Source organism: Delphinapterus leucas, chromosome 7, assembly GCF_059928025.1.
Source record: "Delphinapterus leucas isolate spDelLeu-1000000601 "Yukka" chromosome 7, BTC_Dleu_Yukka2, whole genome shotgun sequence".
NCBI classification, from domain to species: domain Eukaryota; kingdom Metazoa; phylum Chordata; class Mammalia; order Artiodactyla; family Monodontidae; genus Delphinapterus; species Delphinapterus leucas.
In genome coordinates, this window is record NC_143135.1 from 86,662,268 (window position 1) to 86,674,327 (window position 12,060).

Here is a 12,060-nt window from a genome sequence, read left to right on the forward strand (position 1 = left end):
CAGAATGGGAGAAAATTTTAATAAATTTTATATATGATAAGGACTCACAGCCAAAATATGAAAAAGACTCTTACAACTCAATAATAGAAAGGCAATTAATTTTAAAACGAGCAAGTTTTGAACAGACATTTCTCCAAAGAAGATATAAAAATGATCAATAAGCACATGAGATGTTCTGAAAATCAGAACCATGATGAAATAGCTATAATCAAAAAGACTGAAAATAAGAAATGTCAATGAGGATGTGGAGAAATTGGAACCTTCAAACATTGCAGGTGGGAATGTACAATGGTGTAGCCACTTTGGAAAAATGTTTGGCAGTTCCTCCAAACATGAAACATAGAGTTACCATGTGACCTAGCAATTCTTTCCTAGGTATATTACATACCCAAAGTAACTGAAAATATATGTTCACACAAAAACTTGTACACAAATATTCATAGCAATATTATTCATAAAAGTCCCAAAGTGGAAATAACCAAATATCAACCGACAAGTGGATAAACAAAATATGGCATAGCTATATAATGGAATAAATAAATAAAGTACTGATACAGGCTATAGCATGGATGAATCTTGAAAATTGAGTGAAAAGAGCTATGACACAAAATGTCATGAATTGTGTGTCCATTTATATGAAATGCCCAGAATAGACCAATCCATACAAACAGAAAGTATACCAGTGGTTGTTAGAGGCTGTCCAGAGGGCAGAATAAGGCTGACTGCTAATGGGTGCAGGATATTTTTGTTGGGGTTGGAGGAGAGGTGATGAAAATGTTCTGAAATTAGACAGTGGTGATGGTTGTACAGTTCTGTGAATATACTAAGAATACTTCATTGTCCACTTTAAAAGAGTGAATTTTTGGTATGTGAATTATATTTCAGTAAAGCTATTATTTAAAAAAAACACAGGAACCTAATAGTGATCCAGAAAGAGAAAAGGCAATAATAATAAAAGCTGAATGAGATGCACAGTTAAAATGCAGAATGTAGAAATGTAGACCTACACACACTCCCCTCTTCTGATTACTCCCTCTTTGGAATGCTTGACTATAGATCCCATTCATTAGTCTGAAGACTGAGGATTCATCTCTGGAGATTAAACGCCTCAGAGAAAAATAAACTCCTGGCATTTGCAAGTATATGATAACAATGGTCACCTCTTCATTCTATAAAGTAAAACCTTCCAGGGAACAAAACCCACAAATGTGTACATTGCTTCCAAAAACTGAGGGTCAAAAAACACTCAAGAAACATCTCCAATATGAGAGTTACAATGCCATAATGGAGACAACATATAAGAACTAAAACAATACAAAAAAATTTATAAAACAAGGGCAAAGTACTATTTAAAAAAAGAATAAATAGGAGTTCTTGAAAATAAAACATTGCAAAAAATTCAATAAAAGAATTTAAAAAACAAAATTGAGGAAATCCCCCATAAATAAAAACAAAAAGACAAACTGTAAAAACAGATATGAGAGTCAAAAAAAAAATCAATCCAAGTTATCTAATACCTAGGAAGAGAAAGCTAAGAAATTGGAAATTCAAAAGAAGAGTTTTGTTATAGGTCAGCTTCCTGATGAGACTGAATGAAACTGAAATTTGTGAGCAGAAGGTTGACTGGGGAGAACTTTTGGGACAAACACGTTTGTGGAGTGAAGGAAGCAGGACTAAGCAGAGAGAGAAGTTGACTTGTCCAATGGATGCAGTTGCCGTAGAGACCTCAGGGGGTTGTTCAGCTGGTATGACCCTTTAGAATTGTCTTAACTGAGGCAAGAGGCCAGGTACTTATAACCCACATTGACCAGTCACTGGATGCAGACAGCCCCCAAGATGGGCTATATGGCTTTCAGGAAAGCCAGCGAGGGCAACTCTTGGAGTAGGACTCTGTTGAGCGTCTTCAGCACCAACACTGGCAGATGACTGTCTCAGTCCTGATTAGGGGTCTGGGTTATAGGCTAGCATCTCCCATTGGTTTAGAGGCTAAAATCAGAATCTCCCAGAAAGTAGAGCAAAAAGTCAAAGGCAGAATATGAGGGGAAAAAAAAGATGTTAACAGGAAATCAATCCAGGAGACCTAATCCAGGAATTTCAGGAAGAGAGAACTAAGAAAATGGAGATGAGGAAAGTATTTAAAAAAATAATAGAGATAATTTCCCGGAACAGAAAGACAAAAAACTCTACAGAATCAATTCATTTTCTTGGGCACTTGGGCTTTTTCATTCTGGAGACTCATGTCCTTTAACTCTGGGAAATCATCTATACATAAATATGTATAAAGTTAATTTTATGTGCCAGGCAGTCAAAATAAACCCACACTTAGGTACACTTTCTTGGAATGTTTAGAACTACAAAAATAAACAAAAAAATAAAATAAAGTAAATTCAGTAGAAAAACAAACATCATAAGAAATAAATCTAAGACAGAAATAGAGGTAGAGTTGGAAGATCTGAGTTTTGTAAGTGGTAGGTTTTGTTTTTAATTTTGTTTTTAAATCCAGAGTTTGGATGAGGACATAAGAAATAATGTTTATTAAATGTAAGTTGCCAAACTTGAGGGAATGATAGATGATGATTTTAAAATTTGGGCTGATAGTACAAAGCTAGAAAGAATAAATTTAACAAAATAAAACAAAATGATCCCAGGAAATAAATCTTATAAAAAATGAATAGTATGATAAGTTTATGTACTCTACCTTACAACTAAACAAAGAATATATTAAATAAGTAGAGATGCAATCTTCAGCTTGAAAATTACCTTTAAATTATAAAACACAATAATAGGATTATGGTGAAAGTTGTAATATATAAACTTGTATATTGGCATTATCTTTTGTTCTTTTGGAAAGTGATTTGGCAAGTAATTTCAAGAACCGTAAGCAGAAAACTCATGCTTTTGACCCAAACACTAGCTTCTGTGGATTTATCTTAAGTAAAGAATTAAAAAGAAGACAAGTTATGCTCAAGAATATGTTTACTGCAGTTTTAGTTATAATAGCTACAAGTCAAAACAGTCTAAAAATATCCAACAACCACTTAAGCTGTAGCGATTAAAAATGAAAATGATTTTGAGAACTAGACTGCAAGGAACACATTTGATATGATGTTTATTGAACAGAGAACACAAATTGTTTCTACTATGATCATTATGTAAAAATCAATGTATAGAGGTGAAAACTGGGAGGGAATATTTATGAATGAAAATAATTGGATGGAATTGTGAAAGTATGAGTAACAGTTTTTATTTTATGAAAACATCTTCAACTTTACTGTAAAAGTAATTACAAGAAATACATTTTTAACTTGTGTATTAAACTGATCACATGTTAATGGGCCCAGAAGTTGGGCGGCTTTCCTTGGGTTTATTGCTCACTTCTCAGTTTTCTCTTCTTTCCCAGTTGAATCAAATATCCCACATGTGAATTGGTCTTTGATTTCTCCTCTCTGTGTCACTCTGCTCTAATTACAACTCTTTAGTCTATCATTGTACCTGTTACACACACACACACACACACACACACTCCTGAAACATGGACTGACCCAAGCAGAAGTCAAGTCTAGGTTTCCATCAAGGCCTCATACAATAGGTGCTAGAGTTTGAGTCCTTCTAACTTAATATTTAAGAGTAGTCTTCCCTCTGTTAAAAATATCCTCTCAAGGCTCCCCTGGTGGTGCAGTGGTCGAGGGCCCGCCTGCCGGTGCGGGGGATGCGAGTTCGTGCCCCGGTCCGGGGGGGTCCCGCATGCCGCGGAGCGGCTAGGCCCGTGAGCCGTGGCCGCTGGGCCTGCACGTCCGGGGCCTGTGCTCCGCGGCGGGAGAGGCCGCAGCAGTGAGAGGCCCGCTTACGGCAAAAAAAAAAAATCCTCTCAAAAATTTTTTTCAAATACACAGTGCAATTCAGATTTAATATATTTATCTGTCCAAACCCAAGGTTGTGGGGGAAAAGTAACAGAGAGGGCTTTTCCTCTCTGTCATCAGCTTTGGCCCATCCTACTTAATCAATATTGCCTATTCATCCTCAACTCACCAGGCCTTGTTGCTAGGAAGCAACAGAATTAGATGGTATCATATGAAAGGTTTATAGGCAAGAAAGCATTTTGGAGGAATAGTAGATATTTTGAGACAATTTGAGGTTACTTCCTACAGTAAACAAACAGAGGCAATACCTGTGGCTCTAATTTGTGGCAAAGAAAGACGAGAATCTGAAAAGGCCACAGTGAAAAGTTCTGATAGCTGTAACTAGAGTGAGAGAAAATATGACAACTCAAGTATATTTGAAGACAACTTATGCTGTTTGAAGCTAAAGGAAAAGAGAAGAAGAGACAAGACTAACCTTGCCTGGTACTAGCTGGTGGAAAGACAGCCTGTGAAAGATTTTGCTGCCATGGTAAATCATTACTGTTCAGTATATCAACTTGGATTTAGCTCAGACACACTGCTGTAACACAGTCAACATAGGTGGAAACATGCTAAGAACTCTCAGACTCTGTTTATAACACCTAGGGTTAATCTTATATCGTCTCCCTGGAGTTGCTAGAACCAGCTGGGTGAAATCCGTGGGTCAAGACAGAATGTCTTGTGGGCTCTATATTTACTCACCAGGGATGAAAGAATTGTCTTAGCAATTAAGACATGCCTTTTGACTCATATCCAGCTAAAGAAGCCAGCTTTTCCTTGGGGCCTGAAAGCTTTTCAATCATTTTATTTCAGCAATTTATACCCCATGCACTTTCCACTCTCTGCTATGGTTGGCCACAGGAGTAGGTCTGAACTGGGTAAGAAGCCATTTTCACAATGCCTCCAGCCAAGATTAGAGAGAAAAATAGCTTCAAAATCTAGAGGGAAAGATTTATCCTTATAAGATTTCCAGGCTGATGCATTTTATATAGATAGTAAGACAGGCTGTACGTATTAAATACTTTATTTATACACACACACACACACACACACACACACACACACACCAGCCAGCAATCTAAAACAAAGTTAACTTTTAGTGGCAGCTGGCAGAAAGGATGAATAAAAAGATGTTGATGCATTTGATGTTGGTCTCCTCCACACATGTTTTTGGACTCAGAATGATTGAGTTTTACAGGTCTGTGTTCTACATGCTTGTCCCATAAGGAAATGTTCAAAGTGTGTCAAAAGCAAGAGCCAACTTGTGCAATAGGGGCTCAAACATACTTGCATCTAAACCCAGGAGCTCAAATATTCTAGGATTTGTGACTAAGGAGGCTTTTTTCACATAAAAGTAAAATTCAGAACTAGAAAATCTGAAGCAGTCAACAAAGGAGTGTTGTCATTTTGTCCTTAACACTCTTTTTCAGAAATTTATCAGAGTCATAAAACTTTAGAGGAGAAATCGGATATAACAGATGTAACACAATCCACTTCTGTTTTTGCCTTTGTTTATGCACCCATAAAATCATCAAATTAATTCCATTCTATATGAGGGAATAGAACGTAGTGTCTTCCAGCTGCTAATAAGCTCAGGTACTAATCCAGTCTTGGACCATGGATGATTATTTTCTTTAACCAGAAGCTGTACTCTTATAATTACTTAGAAATAGTATAGTGAGTAATCTCATGGGCTTTGGAGTTATGTAGATCTGAGATCAAGATTAAATCCCTTTCTTTTTTCAGATTAAATCTTAATTCTACCACTTACTATATCACCTTAGGCAAGCTAGCTAAACTCTCAGAAGTTTGTTATGAAGAATAGATAACATAGTAGGTTATACAATACTTAGCTCATAGTAGGTGTTTGACTAATTGTACCTATTAGTACTATTGATGATAGAAAAGTATAATGGGATTAAGGCAATTTGCTGCATATATAGTCATTTAATATAATAAAATATCTTTGGAAACTAGAGCATCCCTGTGCTTGTTTTAAACATGATATAGCTGTCATGTGTAATGGGTATACAGATTATTTTATTCTCCATATCCTCTTCAGGCCCCTTGGTCATATTCAGTAGATGGGCGTATTGTTGTGGCGGGTGGGAAAGGAGAAAACTAGAATATTTTTAGTCAAAAAGGCCATGGTTTACTCCAGAGGAAAAATAAGAATAAAAATGTTGGGGTGGGAGAACACAAGGGAAACCTGACTGGTATAAGGTGAGAGGCAGTTTTGACAAGAGAAGGTGAATATTGTGGGTGGGAGAGTCTTAGAGGAAGCCCTGGGATATGAGAGGGGAAGAGCAAGATGAATAGGGAAAAGAATTTTAAGAAAAATTAAGTCTTGAGAAATTCCTCTTGAGCAAAAAAAATGGATTTTTTAGTGCTATGTCAGTGTTGTGACTGATAATAGTGATGTTCTTTGAGAGAAGTAAGTAAAGACTGGAATCACTTTTATTACTTTTAGTTGCAGGACTGTATTTCTTCTCCTGTGACACTGTGACAAATGTGGGTCACATGGACCCTGGAATGTATTTGGGTTACACGTAGTCAAAGTCTTATATTTAAACATGTATTGAATGCTTACTGAGTTTCACAAAGTTAAGACAGAAATGGAACTTCTGAGGCCACATGGGTGAGGTGATAGCACAGATATACAGTTCCTACAGCTTCCCAGTATTACAGTCACCAACTGAAGGTTTGAAATATCCTGGCTGAGCAAGAGCTCTCCCTCATCTAAGCTTTCCCTGCTGTCTATGCACAGCCAGTAGCTGGTTTGTGATGCTGCAGGGTGGTACTGAGGGGAAACTTGAAGTTACGACCTGGGTGTCTTTAGGGGAAAAAATCTTTAGGAAATATCACACTTTTAATTATTAATTATTTAAAATAAAATAAAGTTGTTAACTCATAAAAAGAAGAAAACTAAATAATTCTACTAATAACTAACAACACATTCTAGACACTAGAAATAATAATTGTAATTTTATTAATTATAAAGCAGTCACTTTTTCAATAAATAGTACTCAGTAGTAACTTAATAAGTAAAAATACTAATGCTCAGGGAGGGTGTATAACTTGTCCAATGTTGCAAAGCTAATAAGTTGTAAAACTAGTTTTAAAACTCAATCAGGCTTAGCTTCCAGAGTACTTAAAAATCATCATGCTATGTTACCAAAAAATGATAGTAATAATGCACTTTCTTCTAAATTGTGTTTACAGTGCATATTTAATAGAAAGAATCCATAAGTAAAAAAAAAGAGAGAAAAATAATTTGTCCTTCTACTCCCAGACATAACTACTGATAATATTTTGAAGTACTGTATTTTCCTTCAGTCCTATTTCTTTGCTTCTTTGTATCTTCCTAATTCAATTTTAATTATTCTGTTTTGGTTCTCTCTAAGTTTATTCTCAATCAAGTAGAACAAGTCCCAATATTTAAAAACCAAGAGACACGACCTTGTTATTTCTCTGAATTACCAAATGACAACACAGAGCCATCGATCTCCTTGTTCTGCCTTTTCTCTAAATCAGCCTGTCTCTTCTCTGATCTCCCTGAAACCACAAACCTCTGAATTACTCTTCCCTTCTCAGTGCCTGAGCGGCCTGTTACACTACTAGAGGCTCTTCCCTCAGATACAACTAATTAATCCCTCTAGGCTGCCAGGAGAGGTAAATGATTCAACAACCTGAACTTTTCATAAAGCTAGACCCATAGACCCCACATTCAGACATGACAAACCATGAAACAATATTTGCAAGCCAATCCAAATGAATTTATTTACAATTACAATAAACCACAAATCCTGATTAATAGCATAGGTGACGAACATGAGTTTTCAGGCAATGGTTTAAGATCTAGGTGGATTTGAATTTTGATCCTAGCCCTACCGCCTTCTACCTTGCTTAACTTCTGTAAGCCTCAAATTTCATCCTCTGGAAAATGAGAGTAACCAAAAAGTAGAGATAAATATTCAGGGCTTCTATGGGATTAAATTAAATAGCGTATGTGAAATAGCTAGAAAGAATCAGGGTTTAACAGAAGTTAGTTCACTCACCTGTTAAAGAATTATATTGTTAATTAAACATATCACTTGTTTTTCAAGAAAGTAAAATGGTTTAATGATATTGAGAATAAATATATATATGTCAAGATATATTGAAGTATCATGGAGATGTAAGGATGTATTATTACATTTTTTTAATAATTTTAATTTTTCTTAGTAAAAGCCATTAAGCATATGTAAAACTACAGAATGAACGTGACACTTTCCAGATTCATGGTAGCTGAATATCATTAATAGCCAATTTAATATTTCATGCTTTAATTACAAAAATTTTCATGGGGCAAAAATACTTACCATCAAATTTAACTTTGAATCACACGATCTTAGTTAATCACCATTAATTTGTCCTAACTATTCCCATAATAATGTACCTCTAGCTATATATTAGCTCATTTCCCATTACAGTCAAGAAAACCAGTAAAGAAAATGAAGTGACAGGCTCATAAAATTCTACCCAGTACGGCAAAATAAGATACAAGACCTGCAGCCATAGAAAATAGGAATGAAGTCATAAATAAACACAAACAGCCATATTATTTTTAATAGATCTTTATTGGAGTATAATTGCTTCACAATACTGTGTTAGTTTCTGTTGTACAACAAACAGAATCAGCCATATGCATACATATATCCCCATATCCCCTCCCTCTTGCATCTCCCTCCCACCCTCTCCCTCCCACCCTCTCTAGGTCATTGCAAAGCACCGAGCTGATCTCCCTGTGCTATGCTGCTGCTTCCCACTAGCTATCTATTTTACATTCGGTAGTGTATATATGTTGATGATACTCTCACTTCACCCCAGCTTCCCCCTCTCCACCTTGTCCTCAAGTCCATTCTCTATGTCTACATCTTTATTCCTGCCCTGCCACTAGGTTCATCAGTACCTTTTTTTTTTTTTTTTTAGATTCCATATATATGTGTTAGCATATGGTATTTGTTTTTCTCTTTCTGACTTACTTCACTCTGTGAGGTTGGGGAGGATTTTTTTGAAAAGTGACACATCCTTCTTGTTATACACAATGAGTTATGAATGGAAATCTATAAAAAAATGAGGTGTCACAGCAGTTGCCAGGGGTTGCAGGGGTGGAGAAGGATGAATAGGCAGAACACAAGGATATTTAGGGCAGTGAAAATACTCTGTGTGATATACAATGGTGAATATGTGTCATTATATATTTGTCCAAACCCATGGAATATACAACACCAAGAGTGCACTGTAATGTAAAGTATGAGCTTTGAGTGATTATGATGTCAATGTAAGTCATCAGCTATAACAAATGTACCACTCTAGTGGAAGATGTTGATAACTGCGTAGGCTATGCATGTGTGGGGGCAGGAGGCATAAGGGAAATCTCTGAACCTTCCTCTTAATTTTGCTGTGAACCTAAAACTGCTCTAAAAAATAGTCTTCTTCAAAACAAGATGTCAGATCAGTGAACATGGACATTCTGTTGCTATATGTGTTTAGGGATTTGTAACAATAGTTACTTGAGGTGAACAAAATAGGGAGGAACATGAGATCAGAACAGATAAAAAGAAAACAAAGCTCAGCAAAAATAAAAATATAAAATAATATTTACAATAGCCAAGACATGGAAGCAACATAAGTGCCACCCAACAGATGAATGGATAAAAAAGATGTGGTATATATATATATATATACACACACACACACACAATGGAATATTACTCAGCCATAAAAAGGAATGAAATAATGCCATTTGCAGCAACATGGATAGACCTAGAGATTATCATACTAAGTGAAGTAAGTCAGACAGAGAAAGACAAATATCATATGATATCACTTACATGTGGAATCTAAAAAATAATACAAATGAATTTATTTACAAAACAGAAACAGACTCACAGACATAGAAAACAAACTTATGGTTACCAAAGGGGAAAGGGGTAGGTGAGGGATAAATTAGGAGTATGGGATTAACAGATACACACTACTATACATAAAATAGATAAACAACAAGGATTTACTGAATAACACAGGAACTATATTCAATATCTTCAATAAACTATAATTGAAAATATATATATATAACTGAATCACTTTGCCATGCACCTGAAACTAACACAGTATTGTAAATCAACTATATTCCAATAAAATGTATACATGTATAATAATAAATAGAGATAAGTAGCCTGTGGACAACTAAAACTCAGACCTTGTGTTTTTCTTTGGCCAACTTTGGCTGTCATGCCATTTTGACCCACTTTAACAACTTTAAGAGCAGATTACTGCAAGACTAGACCAAGACTCCCAGGGAGTCACATGGGACACCTTCCTGCTGACACTGCACCCTGCAGAGTAAATGTAAAGGCTCGTGGACCTAAATTCCCCAGGAAGATTCAGTGACCCAAGGAAAGAGCTAGCAGAGCCTACCTTGCTCACCTCAAGACGCTGTTTCCCTCGCTTGCCCTTAGCTGATGTTTCCCCTTCCTGTTCTTTGTACTTCCGATGTCTGCAAGAGGATATTTGCTCAGAAAATGGTTCTGCAGCATGATATGGGATGTGACGTTCATCCTACCAGGGTCTAGGTGACAAGTGTGATAATTAAGAATGGAAGAAATGCCAACAGCAAGAGCAGACTGGAATAAAAGACTGATTTCTTTTTTTTTTTTAAACATCTTTACTGGAGTATAATTGCTTTACAACGGTGTGTTAGTTTCTGCTTTATAACAAAGTGAATCAGCTATACATATACATATATTCCCATATCTCTTCCCTCTTGCGTCTGGTCTAAGCTGGTTGCTTGCCTGTCTGGTGAGAGCCTCTGCAGTGTTAGGAGCCTGGCTTGTAATCGAGTGTTGGCAGGAGAAACCTAAGACAAATAAATTTCTCTTTCAGGGCAGATATATGATCCACATTGCTCACTGTGAGGCACTGTCCAGCCATGCCTGGCATCCATGTGAACGGATGGCTTGTGACAGAAGCTTAGCATTTGAGTCAAGATAACAGTTTGCCGGCTCCAGAAAGGAACATTTACCATGTGACCAGAACCTGCAATAAGCCTTAAGGTGCTTTTCTCCAAAGATACTGTAGTTTAGCACCCATGTCGAAGCACAAACCAAAATGAGAAAAATTAGGAAATAGAAATCCAAAAAAATGACCTCACAATGTTCCTGAAATCATTCAAAGGAAAGAAAATGTTTGAAAGGATGTGGAAACTGGTTTTTCACTTGGGAAAATGGGCATACACTCAACCTGAATATTAAAGTTCCAGGGAAGAAAGGACAAAATTTTATTTTGTTTTCTTCGAATTCTCATCCTCTCTGCACCTTAGTCTAAATTCAGTGGAGGAAAAATTTACTACCCTTTAAACAGAATCTCTTTCCTCTGTCAAGTTGTAAATTGCTTCGAATAGTTTTTCATGGTTTTTAATTTTACCAACATGACATTGGAAATTATTTATGGCTTATCACACCTGAGACAAGATTTCTGGAGATACAAGCTAATTTAGATGTAAAGTAATTTCTCCTGAAATAAAAGTTTGCTTCCTAGTCACGGAAAGATATATCTTGGCTCTTTCTAGGTCTTGCAAATAAAATGAAAGTCCCAATGAGGCTTTCTTCATTCAAATTTTAAGGAATCTAGAGCTAGAAAATAAATGCAAATCACAGTAAGAAAAGCCTCAACACATATGGATTAATTTATTTATAAATCACAGGCACACTGTATGAAATATTGATTCACTCAGAAAATGTATATGTCTTACACCTCGAAGCTGGGGGATTGAAGACCCTGGGTCTCTGGTGTATGTCACATGCTGACATGCTATGATGTGCTTTTAAACAAAACACATTCTGTATGTCATGTGTTTTGTTTAAAACAGTGATTAGTGTAAATTAAATAAGAAATAAGCCACTAAACATGAAATTTTATTTCTGCCTAGCAAAGTAGCTAAATCTTATTATAAAATTAATTATTACCATGGACCAGAGCTGGGTAAATAAATGTCATGCATGGCACTGTGGTCCATCCTGCTATTCAAAGGCAGCTTCCCCACAACAAGACTTGTTAATACAAAGGTGAAACCTAAGAATGCCATTAAACAAATACAGAATGGTGACAGCTTATTTTT